The sequence below is a fragment of the Fukomys damarensis genome, unplaced genomic scaffold, assembly GCF_012274545.1.
Source record: "Fukomys damarensis isolate Sample0158 unplaced genomic scaffold, DMR_v1.0_HiC HiC_scaffold_1, whole genome shotgun sequence".
In the NCBI taxonomy this organism is placed as follows: domain Eukaryota; kingdom Metazoa; phylum Chordata; class Mammalia; order Rodentia; family Bathyergidae; genus Fukomys; species Fukomys damarensis.
Window position 1 is genome coordinate 53,305,293 of NW_022900913.1, and position 25,393 is coordinate 53,330,685.

Here is a 25,393-nt window from a genome sequence, read left to right on the forward strand (position 1 = left end):
AAATGGAAAGATGTCCCCTGCTTCTGGGTAGGAACAGTCAACATAGTGAAAATGGCCATACTACCAAATTGAAATCAATTGAATCAATACAAATTGTAATCACAACACTATACTTCACAGAACTAGAAAGAAGAATCCAAAAATTCATTTGGAACCACAAGAGAACTACAATAGCAAAAGCCATCCTAGGCAACAGACAGATGGTAGCAGGTATAACAATTCCCAAATTGAAACTATATTACAAAGCCACTGTGATAAAAATAGCATGGTACTGGCAAAGAAGCAGACCTGAGGATCAGTGGAACAGATTTGAAGACACAAAAACAACTCCAGATACACTCAGCTACCTCATCTTTGACAAAGGAGCTTCCAGTCCCCACTGGAGGAAAGATAGCCTCTTTAATAAATGGTGTTGGAAAAACTTCATATCAACCTGCCACAGATTAAAATTAGAGCCTTATCTGTCACCATGCACTAAATTAAAATCCAAGTGGATTAAAGATCTAAACATAAAAACAAAAACACTAAACTTGCTAGAAGATAAGTTAGGCAGAACTCTGGAAGACATTGGCATAGGAAAAGACTTTATGAACAAATCGTCAGTAGCATGGGAACTAGCAGAAAGAATCAACAACTGGGATCTCATCTTATTAAAAAGCTTCTGCACTGTAAAAGAAACCATCAACAGAACTAAGAGACAACCTACAATGTGGGAAAAATTTTTTACCAGCTGCTCCTGAGACAAAAGACTATTATCTAAAATATATAAAGAACTCAAAACAACCAGTCCCCCCAAATATAAAGACCCAATTCTGAAGTGGGCATCTGAAATGAACAGACATTTCTCAGACAAAGAAATAAAAGCAGCAAGTAAATATATGAAAAAATGTTACATATCATTGGTCATTCAAGAGATGCAGATGAAAACAACACTGAGATTCCACCTCACCCCACAAAGAATGGCTGCTATCAAGAAATCAATCAATAACAAATGTGGACGGGGTTGTGAGGAGAAAGGAACCCTTCTCCATTGTTGGTGGGAGTGCAGACTGGTGTAACCACTATGGAAGTCAATATGGAGATACCTCAAAGAACTAGGATTAGAGGTTGCATTTGACCCAGCCGTCCCTCTGTTGGGTATCTTTCCAAAAGAAGTGAAAGAATCATACCACAGTGATATATGTGCACCCATGTTTATAGCTGCACAGTTTGTAATAGCTAAAACAGTCCATCTGCCCATCAATTGGAAACTGGATAAAGAAAATATGGTTTTTTCTACAAAATGGAATATTACTCATCCATAAAGAATGAGAAAGTAGATTCATTCATAGTTAAATGGGTACGTTTTGAGGATATACTTCTAAGTGAAATAAATAAGGCACACATATACAAATACCAAATAGTATCTCTGGTGTGAAAAACTATAATAGTACTCAAGATCCTAATGGGACACTTCGCAAATAGGAAGAAAAGGACCAAAGCTGTAGGGACAGTGAGAAGGATAGGGAATTGGGAATAAGGGAAAAGGAAAAAAATATGAAAAAATTTAAAAATGGAATTAAAGTGTTTGAAGGGGGGAAGGGAGGGGAGGGTGAAGGCAGGGTGGGGACAAGGGGAAAAAATGTGAACCAAGACCTGGCATGTAAAGGTACAAGATCCCAATATGAATGTAACTGTACTGTCTACCTAGAATGTACCAATAAATTAAATTTTTAAAAAGTAAAGAAAAAAAAGAAAGAAACTGGGGTGCCAAGAAGGCAGGGAACAAGAACAAGGAGTATTGTCACTATTGGATGGCAGGAAGCACAGAGATGACAATGCAAAGGCCTCTCCCAGATGTAGCTCACAAAGCCACCCCAAAATATAATGGGCCATGAAAGGAGCAGAGACAAACCCAGAAAAGAAGTGAACAACCTACTGAGGAGAGAACATCCTGATGGAGCCGGGAGTCTAACTACACCCCAGGGGTGGTGAGGATATTGTCCCTTATGCTATAAAAGATGATGGCTAGCTTAAGAGAAATATAGCACAGACAATTTGCAGAGATTAAAGAGTTGAATTGTGTTTGTGGCCAAGGGTGGAGTGACAAACAGCAGGTCTTGAGAACAGGCTGAGCCAGGACCTTGGGCTGGGTGTTAGAAATCCCCTTAGAGATTGACTTCTTTATGACCTGGCTTTTTCTCCACCATGAGTTAGAAATGATGGATGGGATCACCTTTACAGGGAAAGGTTTTCAGAAGTTACTTACAGGGAATTATTTTGCAAGTAAAACTAGCATTACAACATTGAACTTTAGACAGTTAAAAATAGGTAAACTCTCACTTTGATGAACTCAAGGAACTTGCCAATTATTTCAATGAAATAAAATGGTGCTAAAATTAACACATCACTGTAAACTATGTTCTAGGATGAGGAATCTAGAGAAGAAAGAATACCAGCATCCAGCTTGTGCTTAATAAATCCACAAGCAAAAGGAAGCAAACCCAGCAGGAGGAAAGTAATGTCATGAATATGCCAGCACATAAACCCTCCCCTTCTTCTCATTAGATGGTAGACTTTTGTTGTATGTGGTTTTTAAAAATTAATTAGTTGAAATATGAAATGACAGGAAATTACATGACTAGTTGTTCTAGGTGAAGAATAAGAGTTACTCAAGGAAAACCACTTCTACTGGAAAAACAAACCTGCTAGGAGGAGCTGAGCTATCTTCTCTTTCCCATAACGCTGGCAGAACACAATCAATTTCTTTTATTATTGGAGTGACTGTGATAGGAGCAATCACTCTACCAGATTATTATTGCACATAATTGACAGAAGCCAGAGCAACACAGCCCTATTCTCAGAACACAGCCTGATGACCATAAGTGGTTTTGGAATAAAAAAGAGACAGAGGTCCATATATCAGCTCTACAAATTCCAAGCTGTGTCACCACGGGCAAGTTACTTTGCATCTTTTTTTCTTGGTCTCTCCTTCTATAAAATAACAACCATCTCTTAGGTTATGAGGACTGAATCTAATGATAAGGTAGAGCACTTAGCACATTCCTAAAGGTGGCTATTAACCATTAATATAGAGTGTGCAAAACATGTGTTTAATTTCAGTGTCTACAAAAGCTCTATTATAATAGTCCTTATTATTACTGGGTTTAAATGAGAAAAGCCAGAGACAGCTTAAAGGCCAGGGCATCTCTCCACTGCATTCTCTGATATATTCAGATTTCTAACAGGCATTGCTAAAAGAAGGACAAGGAAGTAGAGCAAAATGTCTTTAGTAACACTAAACTAATACTTCACAAAATGGCACAAGAAATGAGCTGAGGTTTGCAAGGAAAAAGTGACAAAGATAACAAAAATATTTTTAATTATTTCTTTGAGAAAAGGATATGTAGGTTGAACATCATTACTATAAGAATCTAAAAGGCAAAACGCTTTAAAACTTTTACCTGAAACATTTTGAACAAATTTCAAATTAGAGATTTTCAACTTATGAACTCTAGGCAAATATTCCAAAATCCACAAAAATTTCCAAAATCTTAAACTCTTCTGGCCCCAAGCATTTCAGATAAGAAATATTCAACCTGGCCCAGGGCTTTAGCTCTGTGGTGCCGCTGCCTGCCTCATAAGTGCAAGGTCCCGAGTTCAATCCCCAGTACCCTAAAAAGAAAGAAATATTCAATCTGTATATGATATTGATGAGGTACTCCAAAGCACTACCAATAATATTGTTTTAACTAACTTCAGCCATCACATACTTGAAGACAGAGTTATCTGTCCTTTCTCTTGAAGGCTTCAATGGAAACCACAGGAAAGGCAGGAGACAACCTGGACCAGTAGAGAAAGTTGTACAGATGGACCTTAGATGCCAGCTTTCTGCTCTTTGCAGTGGTCAATCACTCATCACTCAGTATCTATTAGAAGCCTTTCATGGCAGTTCTTCTAGGACATGGAGATGCTAAGATAAAACAGACAAGCTAGTGATTTAGCTTGGTAGAAAATAGATTAATAAAAATACTGAATACAAAAGTTACAGATACTAAAAACACCTTTTAAGACATGCTGAAATAAAGTGTGATTTTCTGATGATCTTTGTACCATGCCTTATGTAGGAAATAATAATGTCTGTAAAGGGATGTCTGTAATAATACTATCTATAAAAGGTAAAGGGATGCAGCAGCTCAGGAGCAGAGGTGACAAACAGGGGTGTTCATTCCCTCTGAGTGTTTTCTGAATTTCCTGAGGGCTGAAGATAATCAGTACCTCTACAGTTTCCATCACTCTTACCTCACTGGGAAGCTCTGGAAACTACAGTTACTATAACTAAAGCTTACCACTTGAAATTTCAAAGAAGGATGAAATAAAGAATGAAAAACAAGAATTGGAAAAATTAGCTTAATGGCAGAAGTTAGACAATTTGTTCTAGGTGTCCTGGGAGAGAAGCCCTGCTGACCTAAAAAGGCTCTGCCAGTACCTACCTCCTGGCCTGCATGGCACTAAGCAATGGCTGCCAGCTGTGTGGGTAGGTGAGGCTCAGCCATACAAGGAGCGAGTCGTGGACCATGATGCAGATAGCCAAGATATTTTGCTCAATGTTTAGTAAAGTCACTATATTGGAAATTCATTCACTGTTTTGTTATAAATTATGCATGGACTAAAGTTGTCATATTTAGCAATTACAAGTACAGGACATCCAGTTACACTTGAATTACACATCAGCAGCAAATAACTTTTTAGTATATATCCCATGCAATATTTGGCAACAGTAACCTGTCATTTTAGCAGAACCTTCCGCTAGAAAGGAAGTTATGCCCTTCAGCTTGGCAAAGAGCACAAGTTCTGTTTAATATGTTTGCTCTTTGATTCTGAGGAAAGCATTTGTCATTGATCACTTTCATTCATCTAGTTCAATGATTTTCAAATACACACACATTCTTTAAAGAAAAATTTCTGGGTGGGGGGAATCCTAATATATAGTGCATACTTATTTTTTTCTCAAGAAAAGTCCACTGGTTAAATGGAGAAGTTAAGGGCAGGATGGAGGAAGAGGCATAGTCTGGATTTCTGCCTATTAGGCTAATCTAACACCATTGTCCTCAACAGTGCCCCCCAAAATTTGCTTCAAACAAAGGAACTCTAGAACAGACAGAAAAACCAATCATCTCCACCAAGTCTTCTTGAAAACTGTATGCCCATACATATCTCCCTGTGATACTGCATGATGGAGCTGACAGATTGCAGGCTTTTATACAGGGCAAGCAAAGAGTTGCCAGTGTACATCCAATGGCTTAAAAAAGCAGTTATTTATTGAAGGTGATGGGGAGATATGTTCAGGGCAAGTCCATGTCAACAGAAACAAAAAGCTGGCATAAACGGAAAAGTGGCATTGGGATGACAGGGAAATAAGAAAAATACAAATAAATCAGGGTTTGGGATTTATTTCTCTAATTGATTTTATTGGTACAACTTAGATATATATAATGATAACATTCATCATATGGAATTTGTACCTATACACAATATATCTTGATGCTTTCTCCCCTTCCCTTCAACCCCTCATCCTCTCCTTTTTACAAAAGCTTTGTTTCATCTTTACCTTCCATTTCCTCTTTTCCTTATTCGTTCCTTCCTTTCTCCTTCCTCTCTCCCTAGTTCCACTTCTCATTTGAACATTTTCTTCCTATTTCACCATATCTATTTGGTGTGATTTCTCACACCAAATAAACCATGCAATATTTTTTTTCTTTTTATTGAGTTTATTGGTACATTCTAGGTATACAGTACAGTTACATTCATTATTGGGATCTTGTACCTTTACATGACAGGTCTTAGTTCTCACTTTTTCCCCTTGTCCCTGCCCTCCAACCATGCAATATTTGAACATGTTTGTCTGATATATTTCACTTGAGTATGGCCTCAAGGTGTATCCATTTACCTAAAAATATCTCAAGTTTATCCTTCTTTATGACAGAGTGGTACTCTGCTGTATTTTTTAAAAACACATCTTCTTCATCCATTCCTTGATTGATGGACATTTGGGCTGTTTCCAAGATTTGCTTATTATAAGCTATGCCACTGTAAACATGGTTTTGCATATCTTGCTGTAGTATGACACTTTTAATCCTTTTGGTATGCTGGGTCAAATGGAGCCTCTAGTTTCAATTTTTTGAGGAATCTCCACATTGATTTCCACAATGGTTACATGGGTTTATACTCTCACCAACAGTGGAGAAAGGTTTTTCTCCCCAAAGCCCCACCAATATTTGTTAATCGTGATGTCCTGTGAACAACCATTCTTTCTGGAGTGAGATGGAATCTCATGTTTTAATTTGCATCTCTCAAATGACCAGTGAGGGGCCTAGGATGTAGTTCAGTGGCACCGCACCTGCCTGGGAAGCACAAGGTCCCAAGTTCAATCCTTAACACTGAAGGAAAAAGAAAAGAAAAGAAAAATATTGGGGCTGGGGGTATAGCTCAGACACATCACACCAGCCTGGCAAGGGCAAGGTCCTGAGTTTGACTCCTGAAACCTGAAGAAAAAAAAAATAATCAAATGACCAGTGATGTTGAACATCATTTCATATATTTATTTTTCATTTGTACCTCTTCATTTGAGAAGAGTCTACTCATTTCAGATGCCCATTTTTGAAGTCTTTAAATTGGGGTGGGAGGGTCTGATTTTTTTTGAGTTCTTTATATATTCTAGATATCAGTCCTTAATCTAAAGAAGAGCTGGTTTTTAAAAAATCCTACTTTGTGGGTTGTTTCATTCTTTTGGTGGTTTCTTTTGCTGTGCCAAAGTTTTTTAATATGATGATATCCAAGTTGTTGATTCTTTAACATTTCCTTTGAGATTGGGGTTTTGTTCATAAAGTCTTGAGCTATACCTATTTCTTCAAGAGTTCTACCTATTCTATCTTCCAGGAAATTTAGTGTTACTGTCTTGATATTTATATCTTTTATACATTTTTGTTTTTAATTTAGTGCATGGTGAGAGATATGGGTCTAGTTTTAGTCTTTGGCATGTAGAAAGCCATTTTCCCCAGCATCATTTATTAAAGAGGAAGTGAAGTTGTTTGGCCCTTGTCAAAGATAACATAGCTCAGTGTGTTTGGAGTTGTTTCTACATCTTCTAGTCTGGTCCACTGATCCTCAGGTCTATATTAGTTTTTTGGTTTTTTGGGGTTTTTTTTTGCCAGTACTATGCTATTTTTATCATAGTAGCTTTGTAGTGTAATTTCAAGTCAGAGATTGTGATATCCTCTGCCTTACCTTTGTTGTCAAGAATTGTTTAGGGGCTGGGGATTTAGCTCAGCAGTTTGGTGCTCTGCCTTGCAAGCACAAGGACCAGAATTCAATCCCTGATACAAAAAAAAAAAAAAAAAGAATTGCTTTTGCTATTCTAGGTCTCTTCTGGTTACAAATGAATTTTAGGATTGCTTCCTCTAATTCTGTGAGGTATGCTATTGGTATTTTAATCATGAATGCATTAAATCTGAATAACAATTTTAGAAGTATGGCCATTTTCACTATATTAGTTCTTCCTACCCAAGAATAAGGGATATCTTTCTATTTTCTGATATTCTCTTCAATCTCCTTTTTCAGAGTGCTGAGTTTTCAATGTAAAGTTCCTTTACTTCCTTTATTAGATTGATGCCTAAGTATTTGGTTTTTTGTTTATTTGTTTGAATTCTATTGTGAAAGGTGTGGTTTCCCTAATTTCTCTCCATTACTGAAAGGCCACAAGATCTAACACACATGTGCTCTGGTATACAGCTTTAGAGATTTCCTGGGTCTTTGTTATTTTTATTTCTGCTTCCCTTAGAATAAGGAAAGGAGGACTGGCCCTGGAGTGTTGCCTAAATCTATGTGAATGGAGGGGGAGTGGTCTGCCAACCCCAATTGTGCTACCTGTACTACTTGCACATGCCAGGCTTTCTCCTCACTGCAACAATAGCACCCATCTCTCACTAAAGAAACACTGGCAGTCCATTTGACTCATTTTCTTTTTCTGTTTTGCTTTTTTGAGACAGAGTCTCACTATATAGTTCAGACTGGCCTTGACCTCACTATGTAGCCCAGCCTGGCCTAGAACTCATGGCAATTCTCCTGCCTCTGCCCCCCAAATATTGAGATTACAGGTATGCACCATTTTACCCAGTTCTATTTGACTCATTTTCAACCCTTCTTTACTGTAACTATTCTACTGCTGCAGCCTGGCTTTTTTTATTTTATCCCTGTGCCTGTGGCATGAAGTATGCAGCTAAAAGTAAAGTTATCCTATTCATCTTATCTTCATGAGAACAATAATACAAAATAGAATAAATTTCCAAGTGCTTTTGTCATCAGACTGGAACTGAGGAGGTTCCTGATACTGAGATGAGGAATTTAACCCACCCTAATCATAGAATGTTCAGAGGTTTGCTGACTCCCCTTATGGAAAAAAAAAATTTCTAGGATACATCAGTACGAGGTACAAGAGTGGTTTATTAGGCAGGAATTTTAGTAACACTCAAGAGTGGAGTATAAGGCCTCAAGAGAGAGGCATACTATAGTTCGGAACTGGGAACATTACTGGGTTCTAGGTGCTGGAGTCTCCTTTTAGAGGTGATTTCTAGTTCCTTTCTGTCCTGGACAAAAAATTAAGTGAAAAAGCATAAACGGTGAAAAGGTTTCCTATGTTTTACATTTTGGGGAGAAAAAACAGAAAGGTAGGGGAAGAACAGGTTCTGCAGAGCAAGTTTAGACCAAGTAAAAAATAAAAATACAACCTACAGGGTAGGGTGGGCTATTATGAAGAGGCATGATAGTGAGTGCTTAATGGTGACAATCCCTTTTTCATATTTCCCATATTATTCTCATACCTAAGTCACTCTATGAAAAACCTGCTTGAGTTGTCCTGAGAAGTCCACATGCAGGGTTTTGGGAATTGTTCTGGGCTTGTATTCTGGGATCCTGTCACACCTCCTTTCCCAGCTAGTTTTAGCCACTCCCTATCTTCCTGCTGCCAGAATATTTATGTGTTTCTGGTAAGGAAAATCTGTGGAATTTGATAATCTATAGTCTCTATCTTGGTTGGTGGGTGAAGAAAAATGGCTCACCCACAGTAAGATAATGGCCTATTTACAGGGAAAAGCCTATTTTACAGGTGAAAAAAAAAAAAGGTGATCTATCCACAAGCAAAAAGACCATTTGCCAAAAAAATGGGGTGGGGGGAATAGCCAAACTCATTTTCAGGTGAGAAAAGAGAAAAAAAAAGTTTAAACTGGGCTTGTGCCCCAAAACTGCAGTTTTTAAATTTAAAATTGTGATTTTCCTTGTCTCCATTATGCCTATTTTTTATACTCCTTCTATCCTACCTCAATTTTTCTGCATTTTCATTATCATCTATTTACTTTCATACAGACAAAGCACACTTCCCACTTCAGCCCTTTCTGCTCTGGACTGAAAAAGACTGTAAGGAGAAGATTCTAAGGAGAAGACTCATCACTGGGCACAAGTTCAGCAGCTATGACTGTGATGCGTAGGTCTTTTCTCTCACCCCAGTGCTATCGAGGTAAGACAGAAAAAAATGAAAACTAAGTAGAAAGGAGACAAGGATATATGATGTCAAAGATGTTGAGATATCAAAAACTGTACTTTTAAGAAAAACTACAGCTTCAGGACACAAACCTAGTTTTTTCCTCCTTCTCCAAAAACATAGTAAACCTGGGCAATTACCTTTCATCTACAAATGGGTTTTGCCCTTCCCTTTTTACTTTCATGAGTAGACCACTTTTTTAGGGTTTCCCACACAAATGGGTTATTATCTCACGATGGGAGGGCCATTCTCTCCCACCCACTAGAAAAGACTAAGAATATCACATTAATTCCACAGATTTCTACTCCCCAAAACACATCAAAGATCCCCAGTTCCCAAATGCGTCATGTTTCATTTCTCTGAGCAGTTCTCTATTCTGAATGGATTCTATATCTCTATCTCTAATAAACCTCGTGTCTCTTACTGACACATCCTGAAAATGTTTTATCCACAACAGGAGTCAGTGAATTTATTTGCAAAAAGAAAAGGTAAACTTATTTTAAAATAGTAGGACAGGTTCCTCATTTCAGCCTCAGGGACCTCACAGACCCAACTCCGTAACAATGCAACTATCTGCAGAGGCAGCACACCATTTCCTGCAGCCATAGCTCCATTTGATATGTGAGGAATATCCTCGGACACACTTTACACATTAATTCAAATGTTGCATTCTTCCCCACCACAGAACATCTTTATAATGCTCATCCATGGCTCCTGTACAGGAGGAATCACTCTAATTTTGCACTGGCCATTCTGCATTAAAGTTCTTTTATTTTGAAAAACAGACCACAGATTCATTCCCATAACACATGAAGTACATCCTTGACCACTTTCAAAAAAATAACTTCAGCCCAATTGGGAAAGGCTAACTTTCAGCTATGAACATGTGCCTGACCAATTTGCTCATTTGATATATGCATGGTGGGCTGGGGATACAGCTCAGAAGTAGAGCATGTGCTTGGCATTCACAAGACCCTACGTTTAACCCTCAGCTCCCTCCACAAAATGTATTCTACTAAAACTAATAAGTGAGTTTAACAAGGTCATAGGGCTCAAGATCAATATGCAAAAATCGATTGTACTAACATATACTAGCAACAAAGAAAAAACAAGTACCATTTACAATACTAACCCCCAAAATTGAATACTTAGGGATAATTATATAATATTGTGAAAGACCTGTACAGAAAATGATAAAACATTGCTGATACCAATTTTGAGACCTAAATAAACCATATTCATCAGTTGAAAGTCTCCATAATGGTAAAATACTAATGCTGTCTAAATTGATCTAGAGAGTCAATGCAATGCCAATCAAAATCCCGGTAATTAGCAAACTGATTACAAAATGTAAGAAAATTCCAGGGATAGACAATCCAAATCAATTTGAAAAAAAAAAACTAACAGCACCTACTTTAAAGAGTTATCATAAAGCTCTAATAATCAAGGCACTGTAGTACTGGTATAAAGGCAGACAAATGGATCAATGGAACATAGCAAAAAGTCAAGAAATGGATTCATAAATATATAGTTTTTCCAAATGTGCAAAAGGAATTCAGTGTAGGAAGAGAAGCTATTTCAAAAAATAATGCTGGAATGAGTAAATAATCATACATGAAAAAGAAGAGGAGAGAAGAGGAACAGGAGATGGGAGAAGGAAAAGATCTTTAAATATGTACTTCATGCTACATTCAACAATTAATACAAAAAGGTTTGCTGACCTAAAACAATATGAAAATAAAGCTAAACCATAAGACTTCTAATAGAAAATATAATAAAATCTTTGTGATCCTGGGTTATACAAGCATTTCTTAGGTATGACACCAAAAGCACAATCAATAAAAGAAAAAAATCAAAAAGTTGGACTTCACAAAATTAAATCATCTGCTCTTTGCAGGACTCTCCTAAGATAACTAAAAGACAAAACATAGATTGGAAAAAATATTTTAAAATCTGTTGAAAGACTTATATTTAGAATATGTAAAGAATTCTTAAAATCAATAATAATGCAGGCAACTCAATTAAAAAATAGGCCAAAGATGTGAACACTTCAAAGAAGATATATGTGTATGTGATATTATTAATCATTAAGGAAATTAAAATGAGATGCTACTATGTACCTATTCAAATGGCTAATATTAAAAAGACTGAGCATATACCGAGTGTTGCTAAGAATATGGACAAATGAAATAATCATAAATCCTACACTTCAGGTGAGAATGTAAAATGATACAATCAATTTGGAAAGCAGAGACATTAAATTCCTGAGTACTTACCCAACAAAGCTAAAAGGGTATGTCCAAAGACATGATCATGAATGATCATAGCTTTATTGTAATAGCCAAAAACTGAAAACAAATCAGATATCTGTTAACAGATAAGCATTTCCTGGGATATCCATACACTACTAGCCAAGTGTGGTGGCACACACCTGTAATCCCAGCACTTGGGAGGCTGAGGCAGGAGGACCACCAGGACATAAAGAACCTAAAAACCATCTCCAGAAGGATGCTCTGGCACCCCAAAACCTGATAACATATTTGGCTTAGCTAGCCAGGAGAGTAGGTAAGGCCCTTGGGCACATTTTTTGTTGTTGTCCTTGTTCTTTCTTCCCTCAGCTGTTAAGAGACCTATAGGCCCACCTCAAATTGATCTACCTTTTTCTTTCTTTTTCTTGTTTGCAGTCACTCCATGGGTACAAGTTAAATAGACAGAGAGCCTATTATTATGCCCTTTTCTCCTCATGTTTCTGTTCTCCATGATGCTTTGCCCACCTTTCACAATTACTTGGGAGAAAATAGCTGTTTGTAACTTGGTAGCCTGCCTGAGTAGCTGCCTACCCCAGTTTACTCCTTTTTGTGCTCAAAGTCTTATCTGCACCTTTCCCCTAAATGGCTATTTCTTTCTCAGGGTGGTATCTTAGTCAGGGTTACCATTTTATTTCATCACATGACTGGCCTCCCATTTTTGGATCTATGTGGGATCCATCATGTTTGTTTCCTTTCCTGTTTCTTTTAACAAAATGCAGATAGTTTAGAAATATCTACCTGATGGCCTGAGCAGAACTAAAGAATAATTAGTAACACTTAACTCAAGTAACTGTGAGTCATTCTCGGGATTTTTAAAGTTTTTTTTCTTAAAAGAGGCTTCCATCTCTATTGCCTTAAACAACAATTTTCATTATCTGAGTAAATGAAAGACATATTGTTTCTCAAGTGGCTCCACCCTGGTCAAGTAGAGCCATCAAATGGATCAATAGTGCAGGGACAAGGGGAAAAAATGAGAGCCAAGACCTGTCATGTAAAGGTACAAGATCCCAGTAATGAATGTAACTGTACTGTATACCTAGAATGTACCAATAAACTCAATACAAAGAAAAAAAAAGTGGATCAATAGTGGCTAAGGGAATCCGATTCCACCCTAATCTCATGAAAGTTTCAAAGGACTAGGTAGAATCATCAAGCTGCTCAACCCCCTCTCCTTACAGAGTTAATGAGCCCCAGTATGGAGACAAAAAACCCTCAGTAGGGCTTTCGTCTCTGCTCCTATGCAATGATAACAGCATCTTAGCTTCAAGCAAAGATGTCTGTCTAGTGAATATCTTTTGGTTGATCATAGTTTTGTCACACACTGTACCCACATTATGACTTTGCTCTGTAAAACTTCCCCTGTAAAGTGGGATCTGTGGCAACCCACTTGACCCCCTTCCTGCCTCTCAGGAGCTCTGCTGCTCAATAAATATATCCTACTCTTTAAAAAAATGACCCCCAAGGAAGAAAGAGCTTTGATGATCTTGTCCTTGGATCCTGTCCTGTCTCTCAGGTATATATGGGTATCTCCCATCTGTTTAATGCAGAAACTTCAGATGGGATTCCAGACACCTATGACCCAATTGCTGGACATAGCCCTTTCTGTGTTTAACAATCAGGACCTCAAGGAGGGTCAAAAGGGAAAAAGCTAGAATAACAACTATTACAATTGACAATGCTTTAAACTCACCCAAATCTTCTAAGGGAAAACTGAAAGATAATCAATGTAAGAGTTTCTATTTCTAGTGCAATAAAACTGCAAACTAGGCATGTGACTTCACCAAGCCTCTGCCTGGGCCCTGCTCTGAGTTTGAGGTGGCCAATATTCCTGACTCATGACACTGGATGATTGACTATCCCTGCCACCAGGGAGGGGCTAGGCCAAACAAATATTCATTTCCTGCTCTACAAAGCCACATGGGAACCTACAATAGTCCTTTCCATAGATTTAGACATTTCCTGTGAGGAGCTCTGACTAATCCTGGACATCATGGGTGAGCCAATTTAATTGATTCATTCAGTTTTGACTTCCTTCTCTGGAAATTCCTCCTCTAGATCTACAGCCATAATTGGGGTCAAGGGAACCCCAATCAGAAATTCTTTACTCTTAATCTTTCACTTTGAAGGCCAAATACTTAACCATGACTTTTTAACTGTCCAACAACGTCCTACTTCCTTGCTAGGAAGAGATTTACTAGCAAAATTTAGGGCAATTCTCAAATTCTAACAGAGGACAAAAATTAGAAATCCCAATTCCCCATTAGGTCAGAGAGATTCTTCAGACCAAAGGTTATTTGCGGCTAACAGTGAAATGGCTTACCAAGTATCAGGTTATGCTCTAAGGTTATTACAAAGCTTGCACTATTAATTCTGCCTCTCTGATGCCTACAGGCCCAGAAGTTAGCCACTCTTGTGAACAAGTAATCTCCTAGACCTATTCAAGCAAGCAGGACATCAGTATCCTACCTCTCCAAGACCCTGAAGAGGTGTGGTTCACTGATGAAAGTAGCTTTATACAAGAAGAACATCAAAAGGGAGGTTATGCAGTTGTCATTTTCCAAGAGGTCACTGAAGCCAACTTCCCCCAAACACCTCTGCTCAAAAGTCAGAGCTAATAGCTCTTACTTGGGCATTGATATTAGAAAAAGGCAAGTAGCTATATATTTATATGGACTCATAACTTCTCAGCCTTTTGGCTAAGATCAAGTGTATTTATATGGACTCCCAATATGTCTTGCTGGCACTACACGCTCATGCAGCAATCTAGAAAGAAGAAACTTTCTGACTAATAAGCTATCTATAAAACACAAGCAGGAAATTCTACAACTCTTGGAGGTAGTATATCTTTCCAAGCAGGCTGCTGTCATTCATTGCAAGGGATCCCAAGGAGACATGTCTAAAGTTTCTTTGGGAAATCAAAAGGTTAATAGGAAGGCAAGAAGGGGAGCCCTACAGCCCCTTAAGACCCTAACCTTATTCCTAGTTCCTGAGGAACCATTCTGGTCCTTCCTCAATGGTGCATTGACAAGCTACAAAAATCCTGCATGGGAAATGGTCTAAAATTTTTAGATTAAGAAGAAAACTATTCCTGAGAACCTCTGGAAGACCTGAGGGTCCACTTCAGAAAGCAGGAATCCAATATGACTGCAGATACAGACAAATAGTCACCAATGATCCTAATTCACCACATCTTAAATGGGCACCTGTTTTGAGGCTCCCATTTTTAATTAGATCCATTATGTGAGTGATCTTGTTAAGTCAGGGCTCTCAGGCTCTTGATAATTTAACCTCCCTCCTTGTCATACTTTATCCTCCACAAGAAGCATGGAAATCTGACCTCCTCACATTTGGTTTAGTTTCTTTCATTCAAAAGGTAGCTCAATATTCACTAGCTCTTTTCTCATTGTCTTCTGACAGGTTTTTCCTTCAACCCAGCCAGTAAGCCACAACACTCCAAGGTATTTGGAGAGCACATAATCTACAGCCCCTTTCAGCAAAAAGAAGCTATAGAAGACAAAGACCTCTACTCCCTCAGCATTCCATAAATCCCCATTTTGAGGATTTGTGTCTTTCAAGAAGAAATGAGACAAGAGATTAGGGTGTGGAAAAACTGGCTGGGAAAGTAGGTTGATGTGTTAATTACAAAATCCCAGGACACGTGTGTTAAACAGTTCCCAAAGCCCTGAATGTGGACTTCTCATAAAAACTTCATAGAAAAAAGAATCCAAAAATTCATTTGGAACCACAAGAGACCTAGAATAGCAAAAGCCATTATAGGCAACAGTCACATGGCACCAGGTGTAACAATTCCCAATTTGAAACTATACTACAAAGCCACTGTGATAAAATCAGCATGGTACTGGCAAAGAAATAGGCCTGAGGATCAATGGAACAGACTGGAAGACACAAAAACAAATGCAGATGTACTCAGCTACCTCATCTTCGACAAAGGAGCTCACCATCCTCAGTGGAGGAAAGATAGCCTCTTTAATAAATGGTGTTGGAAAAACTGGATATCAACCTGTCACAGATTAAAATTAGACCCTTATCTTTCGCCATGCACTAAATTAAAATCCAAAACCCCATTTTGAGGATTTGTGTCTTTCAAGAAGAAATGAGACAAGAGATTAGGGTGTGGAAAAACTGGCTGGGAAAGTAGGTTGATGTGTTAATTACAAAATCCCAGGACACGTGTGTTAAACAGTTCCCAAAGCCCTGAATGTGGACTTCTCATAAAAACTTCATAGAATGGTCTAGACCTGATGTCAGCCCAAGGAAGGGATGATACAAAAAGGATCATCCACAATGAGCTTTGTCACTGTGTTCTCTTTTGCATGAATAGCCCATCCTCACAGTGTAGGGTATACTTCTTTTTTTTTTTTCTTTTACTTGGCCCAAACTCACTGTACAGTGCCTATTTCTTTTATTTCTTTTCCTACTTTTAATAAAACTTTGCTATTGTTTGTGCTTCTTTTGACAAATTATTCATTCAGTATAGAAAGAACCTAGAAACCACTTCCAGAAAGAGACTCCAGCACCCCAAAATCCATAACACTACTTGATAGTAAAAAGGAATAAACTGGGACAGGGATGTATCTCAGTGGCACTGTGCCTGCTTGGAAAGAGCAAGGTCCTGAGTTTAAATCCCAGTACAAAAAAAGAAGAGACTATTGACACACAAAAATACATTTAAAATCCCAAAGTACTTATTCTGAGTAAAAGTTGCCCCACTCCAACTCCAAAATAAATGTATGCTGTGTGGTTCCATTTACATACAAATCTAGAAGATACTAATTACTCTAGAAGGACAGAAAGCAGATCAGTGGTAGCCTGGGGGCAAGGAATGAAGGGATTAAAAAGTTGTGAGAAAACCCTTAGGAGTGCTGGATCCATTCATCATCTTGATTGTGACAATGGTTTCCCAGGTATATACTTTCATAATGCACTGAATACATCCAAAGTGCCCTGTATTTATATCATTATACTTTCATAAAGCTGTTAAAATAAAACTGAAATTTTGAAAAGGTACTTAAGTCATATACTTTATCATATTTTGTTTAATCTCTACAGAGTGTCATATGTAAACAACTGTTTGAAAGTCAAGAATTAAATGACAATGTCTTAATCTTTAGTGTGGCTGTTGAAAAAAACTCAGATGGAACTCAACATGTAACCTATAACAAAATGCCTTCAGTTCACATCCTTGTCATCTTGTTTATCTTGCACAGATACCCAGAGCTGCCTCTGAAGGCCTCACTTCTCTCTAAAGTTCCTGAATCCTATCTTTCTTGGCCCTGCCCAAGGAAGTGACTGCTGTCCTTCTTTCCAGCTTATCCCAGTCACTCTGCTCTCCCCCAAGTATTTTTATTTCTTCTCAATTCCAATCTACTGCTCCTTCTAGCTCAGCATTTTTCCATCCATTATCCTAAGCACCATAACTAAAACCCCAGAAGCCAAAAAAGCAAAAATAATCTTCCTTGGAAGCAGAATGAGTAGAGGCTGATAGGGACACTCATACATTATTAATGCTTTAATTCTAACAGCTGGGTAATAGAGGGAAGTATCTGATTTTAAAAAGGAAAGATTGGTCCAAAATCCCAGTCCCCTTTTTGCTTATAGCTCCTCTCCTCATTCATTCTCCAAATGAAATTTCTCCAAATAAATAGGTTCTTTCTCCAAGGAAATGGGTTCACTCCATTCAGTTTTCCTTACCAAATAACACTACATTGTATGCTATGCCTACATGCCCCTTCCTAAGTCACCTTTCATGGTCCCTTTACATAGCTGTTGCTGTTTGCCTCCTCTCTGAGCCCCTCTCCCAAACCACCGTAAAAGAAATAGCCATTTTCAGCCTTTTAAACAGTACTCTTTCACATGAATTTTTTAGTTTGTAAATGATGAACATTCTTTATAAATTTAAACTTAAACTTAAAGTTTGTTAAATTTTTGTCCATTTGCCTGCAGGTAATATAATTAACCTATCTGCCTTCAACATTGCTCTCTGTAGAAAACTATAAAGTCCAGGAAATCAAGGATCCATCTGCTCAAGCATATTTATCAGGTTTCATAGCACAGTGGCCTCAGCATTTGCTCTGCTGCTCTGCCCCATCCTTCCACACACTTTCCACACTGTCTACTTTATATTCCAACAGGATCAAGCCACTCCTATTCCACACATCACCACCATCTTTCATACACCTGTGTTTTACCCTCTACCTATGGCAGAGGTTCCTGTAAAGAGCCGGATAACTAATATTTCAGGCTTCATCAGCTATGTGGTCTCTGACCTTACTATTAACTCTGCTATTAAGCTCAAATGCAACCATAGTCAATATGTAAATAAATGGGTGCAGCTGTGTTCCAATACATCTCTACTTTCAAAAAATAGGCTATGGGCCAGATTGGCCTTTGGGCTGTCATTTGCCAATCCCTGACCTAAAGCATCCTCTTGTCCAGCCTCTACCTAGGTCCCTCAGCTTCCCAGAAGACCCAGCCCTTGTCTTCTTGAGTATGCCTTCTCCATCCCTGGAGAGGTGCACCCTTTCTTTGTATTCCTGCTATGGTTCATCTTGATTATCAAATTGATTGGCTTGAGAGATGCCTGGGAAATTAGTAAAGCACAATTCTGGGTGTGTCATGAAGGCATGACCTTGGGGGGTATTATATGGTCCTGGGCCCCTTCCTCTCTGGCTCATGCTCTGTTCTCTGCTCCCCAGATGCCATCAGTGGAGCACACCCTTCTGCCATGATGATCCTGCCCAGAGCAAGCCAATTATGAACTGAAACCTCTGAAACTGTGAGCCAAATAAACCTCTCTTCCTTTAACTTGGGAATGTCAAGTATTTCATCCCAGCTGTTACAAAGATGACCTATAAAACTCCCATAGCATAGACAGTAAATATGATTTGTAGAAATTGGAAAGGCTTCTCCCTAAAGGCTCTTCTTGCAATTGAAGGGAGCATTGTGACTGTAGGATTCCTGCCCTCCCTGTGCTGTCACTCATTCCTCCCCAAGGGAGATGCAAAAACTTGGACCAAAAGAGCTCCTTCCCTCACTCCTGGAGGTGAGCTTCCCACAGAGAATACACTCTCCTCCTGCTCTCAAGGCAGTGAGGATCACTCTCCTTTGCTGCTGGGAAAGCTGCCTATCCAGTGCTGCCTATGGCTGAGTTTATTCATTCCAGAATGCTGCACTATCAGCTTTATCCGTAACAACAGTGGCATTTATATCTCTACCTGTTTTACTTTTGTATTATCTCTTAATGTGTCCAGAACTCTAGAGGGAAGCATGGATGCTATGCACAAGCCACTAAACCCCAACATTCATTCACCACTAGTCATAGCTTCAGCATGTTGCTCAGAAATCTTTGTGTCTTCTTTCACTTCAGTTCAGTGATCAATCCCCTCAGTGGACCTTGGTCAGCTGGAGAGTTCTTCCAGCTGCCATGAACAGCTTCAAAAATATGTCTTCTTTTCACACTGACAATAAATGACACTCTTTCCATTAGTTTTATCTTTACCACAACTTAATGCTACTTACTAATAACCTAGTAAGAGAGTTAGCATAGTTTTAATAGAGCTTACTGAATCTTTAATTTAGTATTCTGTTACAAAGTCGAGCAGCCACTTTTTTGGAAATCCTGTAAAACTTGATTTGAGCATAAGCATACAAGACAGATTTCAGCTGTCTTCAGGAAAGAAGATTTGTGGCTAGCATATCACTGATGCTGTCTTTAAATGATCATGATTTTTCTAACACTTTATTCAAAACACCCCACCTGTTCTGAGTGGAAAGTAACTCAGTGATATCAAAGAATGGAAAATTCTAAAGTTTTTTAAATGACCCAGCAGTTCCAGTTCTACACATATGCCAAAAAAAAAAAAATCAGAAAAAAATCATTAAATAATATGATCAAGGATGTTCAAGCAACTTTGCTTATATCAGATAAAAATTAGAAGGAATTCAAATATCCATCATGGAAGAACAACATGAATGAATTTCACAGGCATAAAGTTGAACAAATACAAAATATAATATATTGTATATTTTCATTTATGTGTATATGCAATTTTCATGAATTTACATGAAGCATACTGAATATAAACACAACTCACCTGTGGATATAGAAGTCAAAATAGTGGCTGTCTCTGTTAGGAGAATGTGAGGGGTAAGGGAAAGCCTCCTGAGTTATGGGAAATGGTCTCTATTTTTATGTGAGTGATTACTAACAAGTGTGCAGAAATATTACCGTATGTACATGTATATAATTTTACTGAGTTGTAAGTTGAGTTCCATGCATTTATCACTATATATATATATATACATTTAACATAAATAGATAGCATATAACACATTTAAGATAGATAGATAGATAGATAGATAGATAGATAGATAGATAGATAGACAGACAGACTGACTGATTTAAGGAGAGAATAATTTCTGCCTGTTGACATTTAGCTGGGCCTAGAGACATACTGATGCATAAGACAGACATAGTCCTTTCCCTGATTAGGGTATTCCCAGTGCTAACTCAGAATCTATAAGTGGTTAGTGACCTGAACTGAATTCTCTTTTTGCACATTAACCATTTAAACTTTTTTTAAAGTCTTGCTGTTATTAACAGCAACAGTGTTACTTCATATTTCCTTGACAAGCATATTTTGCTTCATTTTAGGCTTTTTCAATCCAAGATCATCAGGATGCCTCATTATGGAAAAATCCCAGCACTTTCTCCTCCCTCCAGCAAAAGAGCTCCATGAACTTTCATCCTACCGATTTCAGGATGGATTCCCTGTGCTGCTAGCACTCTCCATATCTCAAGGATTATGTGCTAAATCCAGAGCAATGAATACGCCTATGAAAAATGATGCTTTTAAAACTGCCTCATGGTGCAGTAAATTTGAAAGTACTCTTAATAATAATAAGGATCAAACATTGACTTTAATGGTCTTCAAACCCATCGTGTAATTTCATTAGCCACCCAGCACAGATGCAAGCAGAGGTGATGTCATACTTTTTCCCCTTGCTCTGAAACCTGAGTCAGGCGCCAGAGATGGAAACCAGTTTTATAGACTCTAATCGGATTAAAGCTTCTAGCAGCCTCTGATCAATAGGTGGTAGCTGGAGGAATCCCAAAATGTACACAGCCCTCTCTGGTCACGTCATGGGCACAGCCTTATTCAAGTGAAATGGAGGTCTGAGTGGCCATTTTCTTCAAGAGGAGAAGGTCAAGATGATATGTCCTAGGAACTGTGCTTCTTTCTGCACAGTTTTCCCCAGGGCCCAAGTCCATATGGTTGAGAAGGATCATTACTCACACTGCAGCCTCAAATATTCCCAAAAGGAACATCAAATTATGCACACAATCATCATATAGTAATAGTAGTTCAGTTAAGATTGTGAACTTCAGAGCTAGGCACAGCCTGATCTACAACCTACCTTTTCCACTGACTAGCTAAATAATCATGGACAAGCTACCCTACCTTTCTGAGATTCAGTTTACACACCTATAAAGTGGGGAATAATAACACCTACCTTACAACGTTGTAACAAGGATAAAGAGTTCATGTGCCTCTAGGACTTGTGATGGTTCCCATACCATATGAAACTACTGGTATGCTCATAACAATAGCTATTAATGAAAGGAAATGATAAGCTAAAGTAGTAGCCACCAATTATCATTATAATTCTTAAAATTCTGAAATTCTTCCTCATAACTAAAAAAGTCTTTGAAGTTTTTTTGTTTGGGTGGTGTGGTTACTATTATTGTTGCCTTTATCATCTTATTTACCTCAACTTTCCCATCTCTCAAGCCTAGCACAAGAATTCATTGCCTAAATATTCTTATAACCTCTAGTTTGCTTTAACAAGAATTTCAGTAACATGGCAAAATACAATGACCTCATCATCCTAGTGTTGCAGCCATAAAAAATCAATGCTACTTTAAAAGTCTGACAATCAATCAAGGTCTAGCCAGATATTTGTGGAAGTCAAACAGACCTGTATACAAAACTGATTCACCTAGGGATCTCATTAAAGCACTGCTGCAGTATTTCCCTGATGTAAGGTGGGAATTTTCATTTGGATTGTTGTTTTGGGTTTTTTTTTTTTTGCGGGGGGGGTTCCTCTCAAATACGGAACCCCAGTGAGATCAGGGCTGTGTGTCTCCCCAGCAGCTGGCTCAGGAGCACTTTTATTGGGTGGATGTCCTCACTCGCATTACCAATGCAAGCAATCATTCATACATCAATGTTGTTATTCCAGCCTCCCATGGTGACACAGACCTCTCCCACTGAAAGCACGGACTGCTTGAGCCCAGGGTAAGCTCTTGTAAGAGTAATAAATACGTTTTATTTTTATTGTTTATACATAACACTGCAGGGTTTTGGAGAGCATAATTTTAAGATAATTGCACATATTCTAGAGCCTCATAACTCAAACATTAATGTAAGACCATTTTCCCCCTCTGAGCTCAGGTCATTTAAAGAACTAGCACCTACTATAAGCTGGGCATTTTTCCAGGCCCTAGAGACAAAAACATGGGTCAAACTCGAATCCACCCTTTTCCAACATTCTATGACACCAGCAAAAGCGGGTGACCCCTCCTCCAACCCAGACTCTGAAGAAGAGACCAACAGGGTGAACCACTTGATGTAGCACACACCACTGAGGTATAGCTCTTTTTTAACCTCTAGCAGTAAAAGAAAAAAATTTCTAGACTCTGGACGATCTGGTCCAGAAAAATAAACTTAGAGTGGAAATTCAAACTAGTATGAAAAAATGGTTGAACTGTTCCAAATAGCACTGGCAACCTATTCCTGAGAAACTCAATGAAAATCAAGGCAGGAGCATAATTTAGAGCCTATGCTGTAACCCTACATGCATGATAGGAAGGAGTGAATCCATATACTATGATTTGTCTTTAATTCCTCAGGAGCATTCCTGATGTCTCTAGTCTTTCTATCTGTAATACCTATCTCCTAGGTTTGTCATGAGGGTTAAATGGAGCGATTTATTTTAGAAATGTCTAGAAAGATACATGGTTTTCATTTTTCTTTAATTTTTAAAACAGATGCATTAAACACCTGGCTGGAATTAGGTCCTCACTGAATGACAGCTATAAGAAAACTTGGTTCCATGATTCCAAAGAGTGTGGGCACAGACACCATGCTCTCACTAATTTTTGATTTCTCTTTCCTTGAATCAGCAGGAGACAAGAAATAGCTAAGTTTGGCTACTAATACTAGAAGGTCATTGGAGCAACAGTTCAACCTTGACAAGACAGCTAGAAACACATTCAGTTAAAAACATGCACAAATATAATAGGATATCAGTAATACCAACAATTATAAAAAGGCTAAATTTTCTTATTAAAAAATAATAATTTTCAGGGCCAGGGATTTGGTTCAGTGGTTCTGCCACCTGCCTTGTAAGCCCAAGGGCCCAAGTTTGATCTCCAGTACCAAAAAAAAAAAAAGAAAGAAAGAAAAAGAATTTTCAGATTGAGTTTTTTAAACTAAGCTAAACTATATGCAATAAATAACACAAAAAAAGTTGAAAACAAACCAGACAGCCTAAGACAGACTAGGTTTGCTTGTTTCCTTCTCCACAGTCAGCACTCCATAATAAGTCCCTCATCTATGGATTCAACCACCCAAGGATTGAAAATATTCAGGAAAAGGTGTCAGTACTTAACAGGTATAAACTTGTTTTTCTATTATTTCCTAAACAACACAGTATAACAATTATTTACATGCTATTAGTTTTAAAAGGAACCTAGAGATGATTTAAAGGATATGGAAAGACTATGTAGACTGTGTGAAATTACTGTATTATTTTATGTAAGGGACTTGAGAACCTGCAGATTTTGATATCCTGGAGACTCTTGGAAACAACTCTCCACAGATAACTGAGGGTTAACTGTATTGTGATACAGCAGCCCAAATAGACCAAGACACCAGGGAAATATAAACAAAAACAGTAATATAGCACTATTTATTTTAGTATATAGAGAATTCATGGCAAAAAGCTCTAGCGGGACAAAGAAAGTAAACAATAGATTCATTAAAAGATATAACAAGCATGAGCCCTTTCACTTTGAACACCATCACAGATAAGCAACAAGTAATAAAGTGCTCACCATGTGTCAGGCACAGTTCGGCTTCAGCTCATGTAATGCTCCCAAGAAGCCTGTAAAGGATGTGATTTTACAGTGGAGGAAACTTACCCAAGTCTGTCAGCAGGTGAGGGTGGAGCCCACATTCAAACCAGGCAGCCTGAGGCCAACATCATTGCTCTTCATTCTTTGTACTCTTCAAAATGGAAAAAAATCTAGAAATGGAAAAAAATGCCAAACCCATAGGTATAGTGGAAAAGGTTAACAAACCATCCCCAAAATGCATTGTAGCAAAATAAAAAAGAATACATATACCAAATGTGTAAATAATGCACATTGTAAACTTCACTTCATACAAAATCATGATTTCTTTAAAAAGGAGAGAGGACACATTCTTTTCAAATGTCCATGAAACATTTACTTAAAATTTATACAGACAGCAATCATTTAATAGGCTATGCAAAAGGTCTCAGTAAGTTGCTAAAAATAGAACTTTTACAGGCTCTACTCACAGATTAAAATAGAACTAAACCTTCAAAATAACATGTCAAAGAGAAAATTAAAATTTATGTTATTTTGAAATTAACATATGTTGAAATACTAAATGGAAAATTCTAAGGGTTATAGGCAAAGTTTACTTAGAAAAAATTCATACCCTTAAATAAATTTTCCCTAAAACAAGAAATGTTGAAAATAAGTATTTTTGATATTTTTTTCAGCTTTAATTGAGTTTATTGGTACATTTTAGGGATACAGTACAGTTACATTCATTGTTGGGATCTTGTACCTCTACATGACAAGTCTTGATTCTCATTTTTTCCCCTTACTTCTGCCCTCCCTTCAACCCCTCCTCCCCTCCCCATCTACAAACACTTTATTTACATCTTTTCATGCTCTCACATTTTTTTCTTTTCCCTTTTTACTCTTCCCCTACCCATCCCACCTTCCCTACACCTTTAGCTCCTTTCTTCCCATTTCTAAATGTCAGTACTCATTAGAATCTTATGCATTGCTGCAGATTATTTAAACCAGGGAAACTATTCGGTATTTACACATGTGTGACTTACTTATTTCACTTAGGAGTATATCTTCAATATGTATCCATTTTCCTATGAATGAATCTATTTTCTCGTTCTTTATGGCTGAGTAATATTCCATTTTATAGAAAAATCACAACTTCTTTATCCAGTTTCCAACGGATGAGCAAATAGGCTGTTTCCAAGATTTAGCTATTACAAACTGTGCTGCTATAAACATGGGTGCACATGCTTCTCTGTGATATGAGTCTTTTAGTTCTCTTGGAAAGATACCCAGCAGAGGGATGGCTGGGTCAAATGGAACCTCCAGTCCAAGCTCTTTGAGGTATCTCCATATTGATTTCCATAGTGGTTGCAC